Here is a 25,501-nt window from a genome sequence, read left to right as displayed (position 1 = left end):
AGCAGAGAGCCTGCTTCTCCCTCTCTGCCTGTTGCTTTGCCTACTTGTGCTCTCTCTCTCTCTGTCAAATAATAAATAAAATCTTTAAAAAAAAAAAAAAAGAACCTAGATGTCCATCAACAGATGAATGGATAAAGAAGATGTGAGATACACACGCACACACACGCACACACACACACACATACATACAATGGAATACCATGCAGTCCACAGTAACAACAACAAAAAAAACCCAAATCTTGTCATTTGCAATTATATGAATGGAACTAGAGGGTATTAGGCTTAGGGAAATAAGTCAATCAGAGTAAGACAATTATCATATAATCTCTCTGATATGAGGAATTTGAGAGGGAAGACAGGGGGTCGTGGTTGGTAGGGAGGGAAAAAATGAAACAAGATGGGATCGGGAGGGAGACAAACCATAAGAGACTCTTAATCTCAGGAAACAAACTGAGGGTTCCTGGGGGGTGGGAGAGGATGGATAGGGTAGCTGGGTATGGACATTGGGGAGGGTATATGCTATGGTGAGAGCTGTGAATTGTGTAAGACTGATGATTCACAGAGCTGTACCCCTAAAGCAAATAATACATTATATGTTAATTTAAAAAAAAGAGTAGGATGTTAAACTGACTGAGCTACCCTGGCACCCCTAGACTTTATTTTTAAAGGCAATTTTAGATTCACAGAAAAATTTACTAGAAAGTAGTGTCCTCCCATACTCCTGTACCCCACCCTCCTCAACTATCAACATCCTGTATTGGTGTAATACATTAGTTATCATTATCAACATCATTATCAACTGAAGTCCATGGTTTATATTAAAGTTCACTCTTTGTGCTTATATTCCACTTGATCTTAGCCACGAAGTGATTTTGTGCTTATATTCCAAGAGTTTTGACAAATATATAATGCCACGTAACCACCATTATAGTATCATCTAGAATAGTTTCTTTTCCTAAAATTCCCCTGTGCTCTACCTATTCCTTTATCACTCCTTTTCCTGAACCCCTGGACACCATTGATCTTCTTCCCAGCTCTACAGTTTTGTTCTTCCTAGAATATCATGAGTGAAGCACGTAGGCTTTCAGATTGGCTCCTTTTACTTAGCTATATGGCTTTGAGTTTCCTCCATGTTCTTTTATTTGTTTTGTGGCTTGATAACTTTCATTTTTAGCACTGAATAATATTTCATTATCTGGATATACTATAGTTTATCCATTAAGCTACTGAAGGATGTGTTAGCTGGTTCCAAGTTTGGGCAACTATGAATAAAGCTGCTGTTACTATCTGCGTGTAGGTTGTGTGTGGATATAGGTTTTCAACCTTTTGGGTAAATGCCAAGAATCATGATTGCTGGATTATATGGTAATAACATATTTACGTTCATAAGAAACTGCCAAGCTGTCTTCTATATTGCATTTCCATCAGCAATGAATGAGGGTGCCCATTGCTTCACATCATCATAGGCATTTGGTGTTGTCACTATTTTGGATTTTAGTCACTTGATTAGGTATGTAGTAATAGATTGTTTTAATTTGCAATTCCCTAATGATGTGTGATGATGAACATCTTTTCATATGCTTATTATTTACCATCCATATACCATCTTTGGTGAGGTGTCTAGTCAGATCTTCTGCCTATTTTTAAATTGGATATTTCATTTGCATGTTGTTGAATTTTAAGAGTTCTTTGTATATTTTGAATAAACCCTTTATCAGGTATGTCTTTTGCAAATATTTTCTCTCTAGATCACTTTCTAAATAGGCGAGACAGGGCATATTCTACCTTATTCATGACTTCAATGGAGATAATGCTGTCATTCCGACACTAATATAATGTGAGTTACAGATTTCAGGTAAAAAGTCTACATGTTACTGTAGAGGAAATCTGGATTTATATTCCCAAGTTACTAAACATGTCTAATAGATGTGAATATTGAATTGCATATTTTATAACAAATCATGCTTTTCTTTTGATTATTAACATGAGAGATTTTTATTAATAGATTCTTAATATTAACTACTTTTACGCTTTCAGAATAAATCACAATAGTATCATTTAGTATATATATAGGATTTAAATCACTAATATATTATTTGAATTGATCTATCCTACTCTCAGGTTTTAGAATCAGGTTTTAAACTCATAAAATAACTGAGGAAATTTTGTTCTTTACCTACATTCTATACTAGCTCAGATGGTATGATATTTATTACTCTCCTTGAGGTTTGAGATGTCTTATTGTTAATACCAAAATCATTTTTTCTTTTATCTACATTACTTTCTACTTCCTGCATCCTAGTGTTTATTTTTCTTATCTAATTCATTGTGCTTTGTATTTGCCTTATTTTTGTTTTAAGAATAAAAGCATTTAAGGATAAGAATTTGGCTTTGAGTTTACTTTAGGCTATACATTCCCATTTTTTTTTAAAGATTTTATTTATTTATTTGACAGAGAGAAATCACAAGTAGATGGAGAGGCAGGCAGAGAGAGAGGAAGGGAAGCAGGTTCCCCGCTGAGCAGAGAGCCCGATGTGGGACTCGATCCCAAGAGCCTGAGATCATGATCTGAGCCGAAGGCAGCGGCTTAACCCACTGAGCCACCCAGGTGCTCCTATAAATTCCCATTTTTAATATTCTTATTGTTAATTTAAAAATTACATATGCATATATATAATTTCTAATATATATATTAAACTACATATATATTTGCTGTTTTCTTTGACCAAGATTTAATTATATCTGCATTTTCCAAATTATTAGATTTGTAAAATATGTTTGTTATTTTTTAATATGATTTCAAGGCAGAAAATTATAGTTTTAAGTTAAAAGGTATATTCTATTTGATTTCTGATTTTTTTAGAATCATTTGGAACCGTGTTTATGGCTTAATATATATGGGGTGTTTTTTTTTGGTATGTGCTTTATTGGAACTTGAATTTAAAAAAGTGATATTCTTTACAGAGTACAAAGTTGGGTATATGCTTATTAAATTAACCTTAAAATTTTATTTTTCAGACTATTTAATTACTCATTTACTTTTATCTCTGGGCCTGTCAAATGCAAAGAAAAGTGTGCAAGTCACCTATCATCTTTCTGTTATTTTCCTACCTTGTGCCTTTGCTTTATGTATTTTTTATATTACTGTGTCTAATAACTGTCATCCTCTTCTCTTCTTCCTATGCGTTTTGAAAGAAATTCTTTTTATACCAAAGGTGAGTTTTTCAGGTATCAAATCAGTCCTTTGGTATTTCTCCTATGGGTTCAAATTCTGCCATTGCAATTTTATTTTCAATTTTTTTTGTTTAAATTCATTCAGTTTCCTTTTATTTCTTCTATATCGTGTCCATATGTGAAAATACATGTAAAATGTTTTGAATGGCACTTGGTACAGAGTAAGTGCTCAATAAATGTTAAATATTATTGTTATTGATTCCTCATCCATTTTTCTTTTTTTGGGGGGGGCAGGTAACATATTTTGCCAAGTTTATTACGGGCCTACTTGTGTAAAATTGACATATTCCTGTGTGTTTCAAGAGCGCACCCTTTCTAGGCAGCAAGAGGATAATACTCTCCTTTTTGTTACAGGTTCTATGGAGCTCTGCAGCTTTGAGCTTTCCCATCTTGAATTGCTTCTCTAAGCTAAATAAACAAACTGGGTATAATCTCTTTGGTCTCATATACTATACTATTACTTGCTTTTGGAATCCTGCACCCAAATCTTAACTTGGAGGGCTGGACGGCATAAACTTCATTATGAAATCAGCAATCCAGCAACCGGGGTGGGAGAGGACGGGAAGAAGCTACAGTCTCAGGTTGGCCACTGTTGGGAAAGCTCGAGGCCCTTTCTTCCTTACTGTTCAGGGAACCCTTTGTGACGGGGCCATCTTTCTTAACCAGATTTCCCTTTGGCCTGCTCGCTTCACCGGTGGCAGCGCTTCATATCCTGCCAGCTGACTCTGTTCCCCACTGTCGTCCTCTCCTCCCATCTGACTGCACTGGAAACCCTGGGATCTCGGCAGTGGCTCTGCCTTGAAGGTAGCGAATCTGCATGGTCAAGGGCAGCCCAAGTTCCACATTTTATGTCACACAGGAAATGCCCCACCCTTGACTCCTAGATCTAGGGGTTGCTAACAGGGGTTTTCTCTTTGATTCTTCGGGGGGCAGATATCAATGTGTCCACTGTGTTATTGTGTTAGTTCGTCCAGGGGGTTCCCCGCCTATACCTGTTACAGATCGGTTAGTGCCTACTGCTTGCTTACAGTCTCAGAAAGTGTCCCTGTTTGGGACATCAGTAATATCATTTCCGAATGAGTGATCTGTTCAGAGCTGCTTATGTAGCAGCTGGCTCTGTAAAGAAAGGCCTGATCCCTCTGCAAGGGACCTAGGTCTGGCACCATAAAGGAACAGAGCTTTCAGTAAGGGGTTGATAGTCCAAACGAGGTTGGGCTTGTGAGAGTAAATGCCAAGCCCTGCATTCCAGGGAGATCCTTCTCTTCGTTTGTCCTGAGCTGTTCCTCAGAATTCATGCTCCCTTGTGGGAAAGTGTATCAGGATTCACACCAGGAAAGCAACATTTCTAACGCATCGAACTTCATCGTCAGGGGCCATGTCTCTCTGCTCAGCCTCTCTCATCTCCTGGTCATTACTAACCCCTTACGCTCTAGGAGGCCGCCGCTGACACACGTCTTTAGGTGACAGAAAAGGCTGATGCAGCCATAATAAGTTGTCAGCTGGTTCAACCCTGAGCAGTTGGAAGCAACAACGATAATTAGGTTCAGAATAGGTGTGAAAACGGAGAGGTAATGAAGTATTGCACACTGCGTGCGGTTGGCTACCAGGCAGGTGGGGCTGCTGTAGCCGCACCTTCCAAAGCCCCTGTTTACCCAGGCTGACAGAGTGCTTGCAAAGTCATTCTGCTCACCAAGTAACAAGCTGACATCTGCCAAAAGGATGGCTCGGCTACTCCCCAGATAGGTTCCTTCCCCCGCGAATCCCTAAAAACTCCTGCAGAGGCAGGCTAGAGCCTTGAAAGGGATCCTGTTCCCTTCCCAACAGCTAGAGACCCGACCCAACTAGGACACCAAGGCAGGAGGAAACAGGATCTAGGCAGGATGAGGGGTGAGATGCTGGGTGGGAGCTGGGAAGAAAGCTGGCCCTGTCAGCTCTCCTTCATTTAAAAATTCATCAGTGGGGACAGTAGCTTTAATCCATATGTTGCTTTCTGCCAACAAGATGAGGAACGAGGTGACTACTGACTTCAGTCTTAACCCTTCACCACCAGGAGATTTTGCTCCTGCTACTCCTTTTAGGAGCAGATCAAGAACATGAGACTTGGAAACGCCCTTGCTTTCTCTGTGCCTTCTCTCATTCATAAAAAAGAGGAAGGATATTATCACATACCTTCCTCACAAAGTTAGCATGAGGAATTAATGAGATGGAATTTATGGAAGTCCTTAGATCGGGCTTGGCACATAATGGGGTTTAATTAGTGGTGGCCTATATTGTGATTAATATTTACTGAATGGGAAAATAACTGAACAAAGGAATGAGTGGATGACATGGGACTAGAGTGGAGGGTGGAATGAATGAATAATAACTGAGTGACTCTGTGTTAGGCCTTGTGCTGGCATCAGAGAAAACAGTGAGCAAAATTCAGATGCCAACCCTGATATACATACAATACTGCAGTCAGACTTTATCTTGAAGAGGAAATACAGCATCAATAAATGTCCTTTTAAAAATGGAGCTAAATGCTCCATGAGAACATAAAGCAAGAAAACCTGATCTTAGGGGTGGTTTCTCTGAGAGTGAGCCAATTCTCGAGACGTGATCATCTCTGATCTGAGAGTTGAGAAGTTAAGGAAAGGGAGTGGAGAGGATTCCAGGAAAGGAAACAGCATACATGGAGGTGCTATGGTGGAAGGAAATGGGGTGTGACCAAGGACCCAAAGAAAGGAGTACTGAGTCTTTGAGGTCTCTGCTTTGAATATCCATGGATCTGGAGGTCAGAAGAAAGCGTCTGGACCCCGAGGCTGTCTCCATGCTGTCAGTGCATGGGAATGGATGAGCTGACATAGGGGAATGAGAGTTGAGTAGGCAATGCAGGAGAACAGATTCTCATGCAAGCCAGGGGATTTTGACTACTATTGCTGCATCAACCATTTTGGCTTGTTCATGATTTTGTGGATTGGGAATTTGCAAAGGTTTTGCCTGTTACTTCCCACTGGGGGGGGGGGGTGTCTCTCTAGCAGGTATAACCTGATGTCAGCTTGGGCTGTAGATATCTTGAATATCTTAAAGCTCAAGGGAGGTGGACATCCACGGTGGACTGCTGGGGATTCAGCTGGGAGTGCCGACTGGAGTGTCTATATGGGGCCTTTCCAATATGGCGATCTCAGGCAGTTGAACTTTGTAAATTATAGCTGGTTTTTCCCAAGGAACAAGGCAAAAACTGCCTGGCCTATTGTAACCTAGTCTTGAAGTCAACAGTCTAACTCATGTGGTAGTCCATTGGTTGAAGCAGTCATAAGGGCAATCTGATTCAAGCGAAGGGGACTCAGACCTCACTCCCCATGGGAGGAGTGTGAACAAATGTCAAAGTCAGATTTTGAAACTACCACATAAAAGAAAAAAGAATGATGGCCCATGTTAATTGTTGCTAAGGGCTCAGGTACAATGGGGCATGAGAAAAAGATAGGATTTAGCAATGTGGAGCTCACCATTGACCTTAGCATAACTGGTTTTGTGGAAAGATGGAAGCTGACACAACAAAGACCGCTTGTCAAAAAATTTGGCCGATAAAAAAATAATGAAATCTTGCTGTTTGCAATGACATGGATGAAGCTAGAGTATATTATGCTAAGTGAAATAAGTCAGTCAGAGAAAGACAAATACCATATGATTTCACTTATATGTGGAATTTAGGAAACAAAACATGAACATGGGGAAGGAAGATATGGAATCAAAATATGAGACTCTTAAGTGTAGAGAAGAAACTGAGGGTTACAGGGAGATGAGCTAAATGGGTGATGGGGATTAAGGAGGGCACTTGTGATGAGCATTGGGTGTTATATATGTGATTAGCTCTACTCCTAAAACTAATATCACACTACATGTTAACTAACCATTTAATTTAATTTAATTTAAATAAAAACTTGAAATACCAAAAAAAGAAAGAAATTGGGCTGAAGAGAGAAGGAGCAAGATGGCTGGTAACTGGAAAAGGATGGAAGTAAAATTTTCTTCATCTCTTCCTTCTTCCCCCCTTCCTTCCTTTTTTCCTCTCCTAGTGGGATAGCTTTCAGTGTAATTAAATGATTGTGGTAAAATCCCAGAAGCACAGAAGCACACTCAATTTCTCCTTTTCTAAAGTTCTCTAGCATCGACAGCTGATCTCCCTCACTCAGGCATGGCACAAGATACATTAGTGTTAAAGTGGCCCTTGTTCATGTGTGTATGTTTTGTAACCTTAGGACCCTAGAAGGATTTGCTCTCTGCTCTAGTTCTCATGGGTCTCACACAGAAAACGTGAGCTCAGGTAATGTCTTAATAAATATGCTGCTTATTGGTATATTTGGGTCACAGACTTGGAAATTCTCAAGGACAGAGGCTATGTCATCACCCTCTACGTCTTCCAGTTCCTGGAATAGCAGCTCAGCCATATGGATACTTAACACCCATTTAACAAACCAAACAAAATTGAACCAAGAAACTAAACTGCTCCAGTGAAACGATTTTTGAGAGAATGAACAATGACCACTCCAACCTCAAAAGCTCATATTTTGAGGATTTTTCAGACATAGCTGCTAAATGTTGATACCACCCTATCCCTGGCCAAGGGAGACTATTCTCCAGAAATGACGCCCAGATCCAGATTTCATTCGATATTTATTGAGAACCTACAACATGCCAGATACCTTGGCCTGGGGGAAGTCCATCCCTCATACGTGACAGATTCTGGAGACAGTAGTTGTTGGCTTCTATATTATACATCCAAATGCCAAATTTTTAGGTGTGTCAGAGCAGGCTGGTTTATTTAGACATCAAACAAGTCTTTTGGTTAGAGGTTTTGGAAATAATGCAATCTATTTTCCTTCCTCTTAGCAATTTTCCATTCTTACGTAATATGTGTTCTATAAAGCTCTGGCCAAGCCAGGAAGCAGAAAGTAGCAGCCAGCTCGATCAAATTTACTCAGGACCAGGGGGCCAAGACTCTGTGCCAGATGATTCTGAACTTGGTGGAAGCCTTGGTTTGACAAATTTACATTAAAATAGAGAGTGCAAGTGAGTTCAAAACCCCTCAAACACAGTGATGAACAGAGAGTGTAAGTGGACGTCTAAATCATGAGCAGTACCGATGATTTGGAGAATGGACTTCATTGACTCATGTTTCCTGGAAGATGAAAAAAACTGAACCTAGGAAATCCACTCTCAATTAAGAAGCTTTCATTCTGGGCGCCTGGGTGGCTCAGTGGTTGGGCCGCTGCCTTTGGCTCAGGTCATGATCTCAGGGTCCTGGGATCGAGTCCCACATCGGGCTCTCTGCTCAGCAGGGAGCCTGCTTCCTCCTCTCTCTCTCTCTGCCTGCCTCTCTGCCTACTTGTGATTTCTCTCTGTCAAATAAATAAATAAAATCTTTAAAAAAAAAAAAAAAAGAAGAAGCATTCATTCTGGCCTCTATTTCTGATTCTCTTTTTTGGCACATCACTATCTTCTTGAAGCAAGTATCTGCAGAAGGCTTTCTAAACAGATGATTGGCCTTTTATGAAATTTCACTGACTAGTTTAAGAAAGTATTAGAAATCTAGAGGGCTGGGGCACCTGGGTGGCTCAGTTGGTTAAGCATCTGACTCTTGATTTTGGCTCAGGTCATGATCTTGGGGTCATGGGATCCAGACCTGTGTATGGCTCTGAGCTCAGTGTTCTCTCTTCCTCCTGCTCAGTCTCTGTCTCTCTCAAATAAATAAATAAAATCTTAAAAGAAAAAAAGAATTTGAAATGGCTTCTTACCTATCTAGAATTATTTTTACCTATCAGGAAATAGGAAGACAGAACAGCTCAGAATTTCTCTACCAACTTTTGTTAGCCTAAGGCGGGGAATGTTTTCCTTGAGCTTCTTAGAGTCCTTGGCCGGGTATCGAAATGAAACTAACAACGATTAACAGGAGAATAACACACAAGTTTATTTAATATAAGTCTTATATGACACAAGGTCTTCATAAGGAAATGAAGACCCGAAGAAACAGACCTGTGTATCATGATGCTAGGTTTGATAAAGAGTCGAAAGTCATGGAGAAAGATGATTGGTTAAGAAGTATGAGGTAATCGTAGTAAATTAGGGGAAACTTAAAATGCCTGTTTGTTGGGATTTTTCTTGCCTGGTATCCCTCTGTCTTTGGAGATAAGAACGCCCCTTTCCTCCTGGTATAGGGAGGGTGCCTCTCACATGAGCTTTTAATGCCATGGTTGAAGGAAGAGAGTAAGGAGAAGGTCAGAGTGACCTTCCTGCTTCTGTAGTTTTTTTTTTTTTTTTAAGCTCCTTCAGCTTAAATTATTTAATATGCTTAGGTGCCATCTTTGGGGGAGTGTGTCCTAAACTCTATCATTAGTCTCTCTCTCTCTCTCTACTTCTTGTCCCCTTGCCCAGCTTCACATAATATACAATATGCTACAACTATCAGATTTAATGAACCCATCCTAACTGGTAGCACATTTGCCTCTCCTCCCAACTTTTGGAAATAGATATAGATTTCCATGTTTAATTGAATAATACATTTTAATAATTGTTCTTCACAGGAGCCTTGAAACACCCAGGCCAATAGTTTTTAATTCAGTATAAAGTGTCTCTTGATATTTTTATGAATCTTTCCATACAAATGAGAGGTGCAATTAACATAAATGGCTGGAGAACACACAGTAAGCTTCATCTTTTACATAGCACCAATGTGAATATTAATCACGTCAGCTGGAATGAGAAGGGATAAATGGTAGCCTTTGATACTGAAGGATATTTTGAAACAATATTACTCTTTCCTTGATTTATTTGAGGAGAATTAGAAAATCTAGCATATGCTTGTCCTCTAGGGAAAAAAGAGAAGTAGACACTCTCCCATCCTGGTCCTCAGAAGCACTGAAATGCCAAGGGTTGATTTCATGGACAGTGAAAGCTACTCCTCACACTTCCCATCCATCTGTGTAGTGAACATCAGAGGCAGTAGTGGGGATGAAATGAGCACAACATTCGCTGAGCCATGGGTCAGATGAAGACCTTATAATGGCTAAATATCACTGGTCCATGCTGCCTCTCCCTTAGAGATAGATGTCTTGGTACCCACTGGCGTTAGGACCAACCACCTTTTGAACCACTTATTTGAACCACTTTTCACACCTCTAGAGGCCCCCATAAAAAATACAACTTACTGTGAAATAGGTTGCAATATTTTGTGGTAGTTATGGATCTCTACTGCCAGTCAGTCCCCAGGTAGCACTTTTGTTTCTTTTTCTTTTTTTTTTAAGATTTTATTTATTTATTTGAGGGAGAGCAAGCATGAGCATCAGGAAGGGGCAGAGGGAAAGGGAGAAGCAGACCCCTCACTGAACAAGAAGCTCAAAGCGAGATTCAATCCCAGGGAGATTCAATCCCAGGACCGTGGGATCATGACCTGAGCTGAAGGCAGCCACTTAACCAACTGAGCCACCCAGTCACCTATCACCTTAGTTTCTTTACAAGTCTTCCCATTCCTTCTCTTCCAGTCCATCCCTACACCCACACACCAGTGTAGGCTCTCAGGACCCTTGCCTGTGCCCCAGCAACAACCACTCCTGGTTCTCCAGCCCCACTCCCGTGACTTGTCATCATCTACCTCACCACTCTGTACACGAGAGATTGGGTGAATGGAGAGATGAGTTTGGGAATCAGAGAGACCTAATTTTAATCTGTCCCCCCACCCCCCCTTTGTAGCTATGTGTATCTAGATGGGCCACTTCACTTCTCTGAAACCCTAATTAACTCACCCATAACAAGTTAATAACTGCCTTTATTTCATGGTTCTTGTGAAAATTATACTGGGAAACACAAATGACACCCAAATAAAACACGCTTACTGTTGGATGGCTGGATGCTCACGCATGCTTATCCAGAAGAATGCCCCTAACAGTCTTTTACTTGAACTTCGGGTTTTAACTTCCAAGCTTTTTGGAGTCTAAACAAAAGTGGGATTTAAGGAGTGGTTCCTCTTCTTTCAACTCATCCCTAGCTGGGCCTTCAATCTGAGCTTTTGTAGCCATTTTATATCACTACTCTCTTAAAGTTATAAAAGTGCCATGTAGGGGACAAAGAAAACTCCTCCTCTAGCCTCCTAGGGGTTCAACGGCTGGGACCCAATAATCAAAATGATAAGAAACAGACTAACAGGAGAAAAAGAAAACAAATTCAATGACTTGCATAGGCATGGGAATTCACAAAGAAATGTAACTCTAAGAAGCAGTTAGAATTTGGGGCTTTGCACATCGAGGGATCTTTCAGCGGGTTCCTATGCTGCTCTGACATGCCCTGTTGTTGTTGTTTTGTTTGTTTGTTCATTTGTTTGTTTTAACACTTTCTTACTTTCAAAGGACTATAAGATGTTTCGGGATCATCTTGCATATTTTCTGCCCAGTCCTCATAACAGCCATATCTCTGAGAAATCCTGGTCCTTTTATGGGAGAATAGTATTAGAAACCAAGATCTGGGTGTGAGGTATACTCATTACTACTGTGGTGTCATTTCTTTTAGGCCTTCTCAACTGATGGAACAAATATATGAGTGCATACCAGCCTGTATATACACACATATCTAAAAATATTTCTTCTGCAACCATGAGTTCTTACTGATGTCTCCAACTCTAACCCATCCTCTCTGGATCATTCTATTCACCTTGTGTATCTGCAAATTACCACTCTCAGAGTGACAAATATGGTTCCCACTATCCACCATCCATTTACTTAATTGTTCAAGTACACATGTAGGGCAGTATCAGAATTTATAACCAGTATTTTCATGGGAAATAAGTTTATCAAGTAGAGTGAAGATCTCATGTGCAATTGCTTTTGCCTTTAGACTTAGAGATGCTACTCACTACCAAAGTTACTGAGATCAGCACCTTTCCCCCTTCCTTCCTTCAGTAACATTGTTTCATAATTTGTAATATATTTAGATTCTCTTGCCACAGTCTGTAATCCTTCCTGGGACCTGGGAGTTGTTCTTAACTATATTGATACAATATTCTAGTCTAAATTTTTATACATTAATTCATTAAAATGGTCACTATGTATCCATTAAAAAAGGTAGACTTTAGAGTTTGCATGGAAGGCATCATTTCTCTGCCTCACCCATCATTCTGAGGTCAGAGAAAATTTAACTTTACAATGGGAGTTTTCTCCTTATTCTGTATTGAATCATCAGCTTTCTCAAAACTATGAATGGTTCTGAGGACTTCAGGTACTAATGCCCATTGTGTCTGTATCATGTGATCCTTTTAATAAAATTTTGCCCTGATCTTTTCCCCCTGTGCCCACAAAGCACTTTCCACAGACTGCATAAATGTTGGGTATTGATCACATCCTTGAGATTTAAGGTTTGACCAATTTGAACACATTCAGGTAAGAGAGCGAGCCCAACAGGAGCCAGTGACACACATGCCGTTAGCCTTCTATATGCCTATGCTGTAGCCCAGCCCTCCTTCCAGCTCTCAAGTCTGGCCTCTTACCCCTTAGAAACTCTATAATTACATTTTTTTTTTTCTGTGTTGTTTTTCCTGGAACAGGATCTTAATAGGATTCTGTCTGTGACTTTGCAGAATCCAGTTTAAAGGAAAGAAACTGTAGAAAACTGTCTCCTCAAACACTAGAGAAACAACTCAATTATTAAAGAACAAGCTTGAATAACCACTAGGTTGTAGAAGTCTAGGCTGAGCTGGAAAATTTCAGTAGTATAACTTTAAAAACATAATGTTATATCTTGGTCTTGGCTCCTCAGCATTAAACATGACTTTCATGGTATCTGAGTGCTGCTTTCATGTTCAAGGCTCCTGCCTGCTTCAACCCATCCAATGGCACTCACACAGGACACTTCTGGCCTGCCTACTAAATGGTGGCACAGAATTACATTTCTAAGTGGCAGCAAAGCCCTTGTCAAAAAAGATTGTCTTAAAACCTAAGGGAGTTGTTAGCACCAAGTAATTAATAATAAGCAAATGTTTGCAGATTAAGAGGAATATGCCAACACTAAAATTGGCTAACACTTGGAAAGCAGGTAGGTGCACACATGCATACACACACACACACACACGCACACACGCACGTAACAGGTTCATACACTACAAAGAAGAAGGTTTCTTTCTTTCTTACGGCACCATTTCTGACTCAGGCTGCATATTTAGACATATTTTTGAAATTATTAGAAGCAGTTTTATACTATACAGTGCTTTTAAAGAGTCACATTTAGGGAGCTCCAGTGAAAATAAACATTAACTAGTTCTAAAAAAAAACCCTGCTTGGATGACTTTTCTTTCTTTCCTTCTTTCTTTCTTTTTTTTTTTTTTTTTTTTTTTTTTTGCTTATATTTCATACTATGATTGGGCAAAAAATCACTGCATGCCTGCATTCTCTGGTTTAGGAAATTATTAGCTCTAGTCCCAGCATGTGCTCCCAACAGAAAAGCATTGGGAGCCTTCTAGTTTTATAACCAGAACACCAGCATGTGAATCTGTCAAAGCACTGAGCAACATCGTGAGCAGCAGACAATAAGTCAAATAGGATTTTTAAAATTTAATGTGTCAATTTAAAACTGCTACTCACAGACTGGTCAGAAAACCAATTTTCAGAGGAACGGGTCAGAAGTGGTAAACAAATTCTCACTGCTAAGCAGTTGCTGATGTAAATTGCCTGAATGAGAGATATTTATTCATGACCACAGTGGGCTCAAAAAAAATTAATTTGGAGACTTTTTTCCACCTTCCCTGGAGTATGCAATTCTTAAATAAATGATCAATAGCTAACTTGAGCAGAACAGAAGGACTTGTCCAGGATCAGGCAGGTAATTACTTACAGTGATGAGCTCAGGAAGTGAGGCATCTGGGGACATGGTAGCATTAATCATGGCTTTAAACCATTTTTCCTTTTCTAGCTGCATTATTTGAAAAATCACTGAACAACTTCGTCCACTAGAAATTTCAGAGATCAGGGTGCATATTTCAGACACCTCCATTTTGAGGCCAACCCGCAGAGCAGACAAAGAGAATTACTAATAGGAAGTCATGGCATCTTGTGGGGTTTTTTTTCTTTTCGTTTTTTTTTTTTTTTTTTTTTTTTTGGAGACTTCGCCGTTACTGGTTGGCCAAGAGAGACTGAGTAAGTGGAGGCTGGGGGAGGTGAATGACACATGAGCAATTTGGGCCTGTAAATATCTGTTTAGTTGCCCAGTGGGAATCAAGGGTAGAACATTTTCTCCATTTAGTCCTTAGAACAGAATGCCCGCAGCTAGTGCTGGAACTCTCAGCCTCTACAGACTGAACCAAAATGAAACGTCTGATGTGGACGGAGTCTGGCATTTCAGCCCTAGAAGTTCCTTTATTTTTCCCAAAGGTGATTAACGCATAGGCCCGTGGAAGAAAACTGCAGTGCAGAGTGGCAAAACTGAAGGAACACTGGGTGTGTGAGTGTACTCACCCTACAAATCTCTTCTTCTGGGAATCTAGTAGTTACTCAAGTGCGTAAGCATAGCCACAGCTAAAACAATAAGCAGTCTCATGTTCATCCCTGAGAAGATGGGCTAAGTTAAAAAAAAAAAAGGAATCTATTGTAAGCATGAGAAATGATAAGATAAAGGTATATACATTGTAGAGAATGAGATAACAAAGTAAAATAAGAGCTAAAATTGAAGAGTAGATATGGCTTATTTCTGTTTATATAAAAGAATATGTTTGTTTATTTTTATATATTTTATTTATTAGCACTCTGTGTGTATGTTTAAAAATTCTGAAAATCATCGAAGTGACTATTTATAAGGTTGGCTTTTAGAAATGGGGATGGAGGTCATAAAAATGGGGAGCGGACTTACACTTTCCTTTTGTCTTTAAATATTTTTCTTACTATAAACATACATTGATTTTAAGATTGAAATTCAGTTAATAATAAACTCCCTTTTTGTTCAGAAAAACACAGATCTAGTAGCGTTGCCCTTAGTTCTAATTCCTCTATCATTTGGTGACTAAAAAGAACTTACTAAAACCAGGTGTCACGGGTCAGAACTGGACTCTACCATTCACCAGTTGCATGACCTTCGGTAGGTCACTTATGGGTTTTTCTTTAAGTGAGTAGGTTGGACTAGACTTGGTACATTCAAAGAAAATAACACATCTGCTGCATTGGTTAGGTGTTTGGAAGGCTAGGGGAGAAGCAGAGGGATTCTAGGTGCTGGGCACACATCTCTGCTTTAAAAATGGATTTAACCTTATCTAGTTTGCATATATGGAGCTTCCATGTAAGTTATAATTAAGAAAGTTCTTGTAGGGATGCCTGGATGGCTCAGTGGGTTAAAGCCTCTGCCTTTGGCTCGGGTCATGACCTCAGGGTCTTGGGATCATTCCCCACATCAGGCTCTCTGCTCAGCAGGGAGCCTGCTTCCCCCCCACACACTCCCGCCTACTTGTGATCTCTCTCTCTCTGTCAAATAAATAAATAAAATCTTTAAAAAAAAATAAGTCTTGTAGCTAAACTATACTGAAAAACCTAATATACTGTGGAAGTCATAGATGTACAACTGTATTGGTGACCATTTACTGAATACTTAGAATGTGTCAAACACTTAGCTAAAACTTTATATGTAGTGTTTCTATTAATCCTTACAGTAACTCTATGAAGTAGGTACTGTTATCATCTCAATCTCACATTTAGGGAGACATAAATAATCTCTCTTGCCCTGGCCTATATCCCATAGCAAGAAAGCATGGGACCAGAGCTGGAGAACCAACTCAAGAACTTATGACTCTCAAGTCAATGTATTTGGTGACTAAGAGATACCTGCCAGGCATCCAAAGGGGAGAGAGTGTGTTACCATCTGCCAACCTATATCTAGCCCACCAGAAGGCTTAGTGGCAAAATCATAGTAAGGTAGACGCTTGGCCAGTGCTGCTTGCAGAGAGGTCTGGGAATGAGTAGTACCACATGGGAGCTTATTAAAAATGACAAAATCATAGGCACTTCCTCATACCCACTAAATCAGCATCTCTGGCGGTGAGGTGGATTTGTATTTTAATAAGATCCCCAAAGGGTTCACAGATGCCTTCAGGTATAAGAAGTAGCCTGGGGACCACTGCTTAAAACTCAGTTCTGGAACAGTGGTTTTCCCCCTCGCTGAATATCAGAATTATTTGGAAAGTCCCTTAAAACTTAAAACTATTGATGCTTCAGCTCCACCATAGACCAATCAAATCATGGGTGTGACCGGGCAGTTTGTATTTTTTGTACTTGTCCAGATTATTCTGATGTGCAGCCAGAGTTGAAAACCATTTTCCTAGACCTAAAACTTTGAAAACAGTCTCCGCTCTTGGCTGCACACTGGAATCACCTATGAAGCATTAATAATAGAGTCTTGAGTGTCTCCCCTCCCTCCTCAAGAGTTTATTGTAATGGTGCTAAGGAGTGGCCTGGACTTTGTGATTTTTGGATATTCACCAAGCAGCGTGAACATACAACCTGTCAAGAACAACTAAAAGAGGTGTGGGAGGGAAGACCCAACACAAACCTGGTTTCCAGTTCTACCTGCCTCGTCTTCCTACATGGAAGCAGCAGGAGCCTAACGCTAATGGCAAACATTGTTCCAATGGATAAGCCATCAGCACCTGAGCACTCTCTGAAGATTCCCAGTCTTGGCCATGGCATTGAAAGATACTTATTTGCCAGCTTGACTGTACATGTAAAAGTTGTGCTGTCTTGTGTCCTGTCGCTTCCCCTCAACCCTCGGTCAGTCAGAACTGAGTACAGACACGGCAGTATGTGAGCCTGACACTTATTTAGCTATAACCTCAGAAATCTGAATCATCATTCCCAGAGAAGAGCTAAAATTGCAGTCTGTTGAGAAGGAGACGCTCAAAGGAAATGAACTCAGACCCAAAGCACTCCTGAGAAAATTATGCCTTTCAGTGAAGAACAATGCATCATACGTTTTAATGAACAGGATGTATTTACTTGGGTCTCATGTTAATTTACAGCTCATGCAAATCCCAGTTGGAAAGTCAAATTTGCATTTATATAGAGGCTGAATGCTCTACCAAAAGCCATTGGTCCTAAAAATTTATTTTTCTATAGGATACTCGGTAAAGTGAAAATGACACCATCAAATCACTGGGTGAAGGCCCTGGACAGAGGCTGGACTTACAAATCAAAGAAATCCAAATTCAAGTCCGACTTCTTATTTGTACTACTTAAGTTATTCTGCCTCTTAAAGGTATAAGTTCCTCATCTGTAAAACGGGGCTAATATCTCTTTCACAGATTGGTAATAATCAAACAGGATAATATGCATGAAGCTCCTGACACAGTGATTCCAATGTTATAGGCACCACATAATTTTTTTAATCGCCTTCCTTGCCTTGTTTTCTTAAACAGGAGATAAAATGGGTTTATTACCATTAACTGGCAAAATTGGCAGCTATTGGATATCATTTAGATTAATCAAACCCAGCATTCCACTTTTTGAAGTTCTGGTAAATTCTCTAGGCAAAGGGACTTCCATAATTTATACCAGGTAGAATGAATATTGGAAACTAAAGAATAACAAGAGATTGAAAGCCATCTAAGAAGAAGGAAACAAGACTAAGAAATCAGAAATTTAAAATGGAATTCAACTTGAACCATGAGCTTAACAAATCCAGGGTTTTTTGTTTTTTGTTTTTTTTAAGATTTTATCTATTTATTTGACAGACAGAGATCACAAGTAGGCAGAGAGGCAGGCATAGAGACAGAGAAGGGAAAGCAGGCTCCCCACTGAGCAGAGAGCCTGATGAGGGACCCTGGGATCATGACCTGAACTGAAGGCAGAGGCTTAACCCACTGAGCCACCCAGACACCCCAACAAATCCAGGTATTAAGAAGTTTTAAGGACTTCCTCCTTGGGCTGCTCTCACACCGCTCCCTTCTAGACCTCCTTCTGAATCTGGCCTCTCCTTCTCAGTCTTCATCTCATGTTCTTCCTCTGGTCAACCCTTACGTACAGTGCTCTCTTAAGAAAAAGAAGATGGCTGAAGGCAGAAACTTAGAATCTTGTCCATGATATCAAGAGTAGCATTTAAAGGATTACTGTCAAAGCCATTCTCTACTCTGTGTTCCTCTTCTGAGCTCCAAACCTGAATATCCAACTGCCTGCACTCTGATTTCCCACAGCATTCTAAATCCAACATTTCTAAAATATAACCATCATTTTCCCCCAAATCTGACATGTCTCCAAATCTATATCTCAGTGAAAAATGCCTCAGGTACTACAATCGCAGGGGTCAGAAACCATTCTTGGCAATTCCATTCTTCCATCTCTCATCGACAATATATCCTGATGACTTTTTCCCCATTAATTCATTGGATAACTCTATAATATGGCTCCTTACCATTGCGGAGACCTGATATCCACATGTGAAAAAACAATAGCAGTAAAATATAATTTTCATTCACTTGTTGAAAATCTATTTATTGACATTTTATTCCTTGGTAGACATCATGATAGGTTCTTTGATAGAAAAGCAAAACAGAGATTCTGCCTTTGAGAAGCTTCAAATAGGAGAGAACATGATCATGTATCAATGATAAAAATCCAAAGCTGACTATGGTAACTATGATGCAGTATAATATTTGCTAAAATAAAGTCTCTCAACCTTGAACATTTTGAGAAGGTCTCCTGGGGAGATAACATGTGAGCAAAAAATATATGAATAAGAGAAACTATATTGAGAAGATACTACTACCATCACTGGCTTATATTTATTAAATTCCTTACTATGTACCAAGCCCTGTGTTCAACACTTCACATAGCTTGTTCATTCCCCATAAAAGCCCAGTGTGACAGTAGCTACAATAAAAATATATCCATTTTGCTGATGAAGAAAATGAAACTTACAAAGGTTGACAATGGCCCCAAATCATACAATTAGTAAATGCAAAAGGTCAAACATCCATTCTTCTCATCTCTAAGCCACCCTGAGAATGGCATGCCTAGCAGAAAATACAAAAAATGCCACGGAAATGCCACAGGAGGTGGGGCTCAGGCTGTGTTTTCCAGTATGGCAGCTGCTACATACACATATTTTCCAAGTACTTTGTGCCTTATCCAAATTGAGATGTGTGCTGTAAACATAAAATACAGTCCACATTTTGAAGTCTTCGTGTCAACAAAATACAAAGTATTTTAAAAATGACTTTTTGATTATACATTGAAATAATAATATTTTGGATATATTGGGTTAAATGAAATATATTATGAAAATTAATATCACCTGTTTCTTTTTTCCCCCTTTTTTTATGGCTATTAGAAAATGAGTAATTACATATGTGACCTGCCTCTGTGGCTTCTGTTCTATTTCTGCTGGGCAATAATGAGCTAGAGGCATTGAGGGGGCAGCAAGAGGACAACGGGCAGAACCGTGAAAGGTGTCACAGAAGCATCAGGCTCAGAGCTGAGGGCTCAGGAAGATGAGTCAGCTTTGAACAAGGAGAGGGGGGCAGATTTTTCAAGTAGAAGGAGTAACTAAGGAGGAAAGCCAGCATGATTTCTACTGAGTAGGGGTCAGTAGAAGATGAACTACAGAGTTTTTCCAGGGTATCTGTATATAAATGAAAACTCTCACTTAGACTGATGTCTGTAACAGGAAATGGCTTTTACTGGATTCTTCATTAAATAAAACGTAAGGCCTATTGTAATTCTACTGTAATTCTACAAAGGGAAGTAAATGTCAGTTTAAATAACAGTGTCACTTGCAGTACTAACTATATTCTATGAAAATATTAGGTAAGCCAGGTCTCCCAAAATTCCAGATTGCAATTTATTCATCCTTGAATTTTCAAGTACATTATCTCTAGATGAAGGGTAGCACTCTAATAAATTAAAGATTTTATTTCAGGCAAAAGATTGTACTTCTGACTATAACTTCCAGCCCTAAATTTGCATTAAGCTTTCCTTTTTTATAAGCATTCACCCGAATGTGTCTCCACTGAAGGCATCCTTCTTGGGTATAGATGTGAAGTTGAGGTGACCCCATCACAGGAAAAGGTCAGGGTCTTTGAAATCAAACAGACCTGAGTACCCATCCTGGGTCTTCAACTTACCAGCTAGTTACTTAACCTCCTCTCTAAACTTAAATAGCCTCATCTGTAAAATGAGGTCAATGATACCTACCTATTCACTGTCTCACAGAGAAGTGGTAAGAGTTAATGGAAAAAATAGTAGGTGGTGTAGTTAGCCCAGTACAAGGGATATGACAGAATCTCAGTGAACGGCGGGCACACCTACTCAAGCTCACACACAAATATATGCATCCAGTGTGCGAGACACAGCCTTGGTTCTTAAATACATCAATGGTGAATACTGAATGGTCATGGGAAAGCATACACTGACCTGTCCAAGGGACTTCCTAAGGTGTTAGGGCACTATCTAAGACCACTCTGCTCCTTGCGGTAGTAGGGAGTCTTTGGAATGCTCCATTCATGCCAAGAGAACTGAGAATATACTTTTGGTAGAGTAAGCAGCAATTTCCTTTGCAACTTTCTTAAAGAAGATGGAGAAACAGTCTTCAAGACCAGGAATTTCCAGAGACTTGGCATATGTTGAAGAGACCCAAAGCCTAGATTTACAGAGCAACCCAGCAGAATCAGCCAGCATTAAGTAGAATTAGCCAGAAATTCATCTTATCAACCAAAATGACTAATTCACTTTTGGCCAGCTCTGAATTAATCACATACCCATATCTGGGAAGAAGAGGCTGGACACTCCTCCTATTTTATAATTTCCTCAAGATACACAACAGAACTTTGAACTCTGAGAGAATCATCATTATTTTACCTGTACTTGAATCTCTCATAATGATCAGCTCTAATACCAAACAAATACTTAATCTGATGAATGAACCAATGAATAAATGATTTGATTTGAAAACTAACACATGTACATGCTCTCATGGGGAGCAAGTCTACTCTGGTACAGGGTAGAAGTGTTGGACTATCCAAGGATCCTACGACAATGATGTTCAAACCTGGTTATAATTAAAAACCCAGAGGGGACATTTTAAAATTACAGATATCCTGCCCCTGATCCTAACTTTGTGTTTCTAAGGTGGGGATCAAAAATATTCCTCCCAGACATGGGACACACTGTCTCGGGGAAGAAGCCTTGGGGAAACATGGACCCTAAGGCCTGGTGAAATTCATAAACCATCAATCCAAATCCTGAAAAATCTTCCAACCTGGGGGCAGCACAGTTAAATGAGCACTTCAACAAAGATACCAGTAGATTTCAAATATTTAAGAGTGATAAATAACTAGAATGGGTAAGAATTCTTCAAATTCATTAGTCATCAGAGGCTTCTCAGGTGAATGTGTTGAAAGCAATAAAGCAATGATAAAAGACGTCAGCTGAACCATTAGTAAGGCAGACTTTTCTCTGGTGACTTTTGTTGCCAAGTTCATAACTTGGAAACCGAGACTCCCTGGGATAATTAGAAACCAGAGTGGTAACAGATTATTCTTTCCCAGATTTGCTCAACCAGGAAGGAAGGAAAAGCACTAGTATGGAAATGTGCTAAGGAACTCAGGAGCTTAGACATCGTGTCCCTGCTGAGTAGCAAAGCGGGCTGGGGAGGGCTGGGAAAGGCAGAGCAGATCTGAGTGATTGTTTTATTTCACAAATTAAGAGGCAAGCTTGAGCTTGTGAACATCTTTAGCTCAGAGGCTACTACTGGGGTCGAGGAGTGCTTACACCTTCCTCGTCTTACCCAGAGTGGATGCCTGCAGCCCACCGTACCCTTGTGAGGCTAGCATTCTCATGCTCACCAGGAGCTCAGCCAATGTTGACGACTTCAAACATGGAAGAAGGAAATTCAACCTCCACTCTGGAAGGGTTTGCTCAGCTGGTGCAGCTTGGCTCAAAACTAGAGGTGGGATCGGGTAATTAATTCCATTAGCTCTAGTTTTCCAAAGGCCCCTTGAAAGTGACAACTTAGAAAGAGAGCCAAGGAGAATTATCTGGTTGTTGACAATGATGCCTGGAGGGATGTCTAATCCAAACAAAATCAAAGGGCAGACAGGGTATGCAGGTACTCGGCATAAGCTGGCTGACTTGGATTTTTATAGGGCCTCCTAGACTGTTAATTCCTGCTCTGCCCTTTGCTGGCTGTATGAGTTTAGACAAGTTACTTGAGTGTTTTCACCGGAAAAAGGGAACAGAGAGTGTCTACGTACAGGGTTGTTGTGGAGGTTAAATGCAGTAATTACCATGAGTGTTTCCCACCTCTTAGCTCAGAGATAGGATCAGAGGATATTCTCCATCTGCTGGGAACACACCTAAATTACAAGGTCTGTGTTTTGCATAGGTAAATAAATGACACTTGTTCCAAAAGCTGACACTTGTCCCCATAAGCCACCACTTAAGGGGGTAACACAGATCAGAGTCTTATTCTCTACTCATTCTTTAAAGGTTGAAGTGAAGACTTCAACCCTGAAGGAGTGGGCTTCCCTGGGATCACCCAACCAACTTTTTGGCCTGAGTTTGGTCCTGTATTCTCCAGGATCTCTGCCACAAAGCTCTGTGAAGTCAGTCATCTGTTGCCCCATAAATCGGGATCTAATTTATGTCAAAGGTGTCAACAAGTTAAAGAAAAGACAGCGAGGCTGGTTCTTTTTGGCACTCGTAATCTCTCTGGCAGCTAATTTACAAGCTAAATTGAATCATCAGCACCCAATTAAATTCCTCCTGCATCGTGGCACAAAATGCTCATTTTTATTTTCTTGATGAAGGAGGAGACGTGGGGGAGGAGGGAAGAGGCGATCACATTCTCATCCATGTATGCCCTCGAATTAGAATATGTTTCAGTCCTTAATTCATCTCGTTTCCCAAGTCTAGTGAAGTAAGGAAATGTTATAATTATATTTCCTGGTTGCCTACATATTTATCTCCTTTGCTGTAATCTCTGTTACTCATTAAACTCCCACTGACTCGATCAAGGTTAGGAAATTTATCTGCACAGATCCCAATGTCCACTGCACGCCCCAAGTCCCCACGAGCAAGCAGCTTTTGCACTGAATCTTACCCAGAGAGGGGATTTATCATGTCTGGATGGGACTTGCCAATGAAATATTAAAGTTTCTGCAGTCTCAGCAGCCACCATTGTTCTGTCTAGCTGGGACAAAAGGGACAGTTCTTCCTCCCTGGAAGGAGGTTGCAAGTAAGAAGCCATACCACCCGGTGGCCACTTGCAAAGGGCTATGACGTGCACCACTGGTTGACTGTCTCAGACTGACTTGGCAGCCTGTACGTCAGCTCAGATTGAGACTGGTTGAGAGCACTCCAGCCCGCATCATCTCCAATCCCATTTCTGTCTGGGTTCTGATTCTTAGGCACAGCTTCTGTTTACAACCTCAATTTGCCCTTTAGACTCGAGGCTCAGATGAGAGTGTTCCAGACCTCAACAGTCCTTCCCTCAAAGACCGTAGCTCAGGACTCTACTTCCAGATGTCCCAGTTCAGTCTACCTAGTGACAGTTTTAGCTTGGATTCCCCCAAATCAGACGCTGAGACAAGGATCTGGGTACAAGATAATGCTGGAAAGCTCTGTGAAGGAAGGGAAGAAATCCGACGAGAAGGGGTGTACCGAGGCACAGGTTATTGTTATGGACAACCTGCACTCAATCCCTCCAGGCATTGCCCAAGATGGTATGGAGACATGGTATGGAGACAACGTAGAGTTGTCCCGTGGATGAGTGAAGAAGCGGGAGAGCTGAGCCCCTGACTCTTATCCCTCCCTCCTCATCCAGAGAAGGTCCCTTCCTCAGCATGACCTACATGGGGCATCCAGCTTTCTCAATCAACAGAAGATATTACACACTCAGAGAAGGCTTTCCAGCAGAGAAGATCAGGAAACCATAAAATATCTGTTGGCCTTCCAATACACTGAGGGGCTACAGCCAGGAAACAGTACTCTGCAAGAAAGACATTATCTCAGCTCACAATGTGTATGACTTTATTGGTCGCCAGCGGAAGGGGACAAACGTTGATTGGGGACAACATTATGGTGATTTTCATTCCCTCGAAAACACATCTCAGACAACAACATAGATTAAACAATAAATAGGTCATAAATCCTTGGTTGTGGGTTAGAGTTTCTCTATTGTGAGGACAGCAAATAAGAGTTTGAGGAGCTCATGTTAAAGGCCGGCCAGTGCACAGAACTTGCCTGCATCACTTACTCTGCATGTGTTTACAACAGCATAGGTTAGTGTGCTTAATTTTCACAGTGCTAGTGTGAAATAGACATCTGTATTCTCATTTTATAGATGAAATTGTTGAAGTTAGGAAAAATTAAATATTTTACTAAAAGCCACAATGTTTGTTATGAAGCTGAGGGTAAGACCCTAAAACCCTCCTCTTTTCGCCGGGCCACAGGCTTCTAGCTCCATCTAAGGGAAGACTGGTCTGCTGGAGAGGTAAATAGATAATCTGCTGCCTGCAAGTATTTTAAGAACTCATATGAATACCAGCCACCACCACACATGCTAAATATTTCCATTCCTGGACTGTAACTGATGCCTAAAATTTCACAGTTATCAATTTTTGCTTTGGGGATAAACATATAAAGACCACATAATTCTCTTGGGAAGTGTAACAAGTAAACCCATTAGCCTCTGAATTAATCTGGGCCAAGGGCCTTATGAATCATCATTTTATCCCCAGTACCTAGCACAGAGCTTGGTGTGTTAAAAGGTCCTGAGTATTTATCTATTGAATAAATGAGTAAACTTCAGTGTGAATAAATTTAGAAAATAAATATACAAAGAGCATAGGGCAAAATATAAAAATAGAAAAGAGTAAATCATACAGGCAAAGAGAACTTAGAATATTTTTCCACTTCTCATTTATCCCATTAACCCAGAAATCTACATATAAAATTTCTTTTTCTTTCCTTGGTCAGTATAGCTAATACCTAGAGGCTGCCTGCTACTTTCCCAAAGTCTTCTTGCTTGTTTACCATTTAAGGCCTTCATAGGGTCCTAGATTCCCTTCTACACACTCACTACTCAGAGGGATCAACATTACCTCTTTCGTACTCCACTATATACTTATTTCCTTAGTACTGGCCTTAACACAGACTGGGATGAGATATACAAGTTGAATCATCAAAACTGGATTGCTGATGTTCAGTGTAAAGAACATCTGAGATGGTCAGAAAACATCTAGAGCCGGGGCATCTAGGTGGCTCAGTTAGTTAAG

Source organism: Mustela lutreola, chromosome 4, assembly GCF_030435805.1.
Source record: "Mustela lutreola isolate mMusLut2 chromosome 4, mMusLut2.pri, whole genome shotgun sequence".
Lineage (NCBI taxonomy): Eukaryota > Metazoa > Chordata > Mammalia > Carnivora > Mustelidae > Mustela > Mustela lutreola.
Note: the sequence above shows the minus strand (reverse complement) of the source record.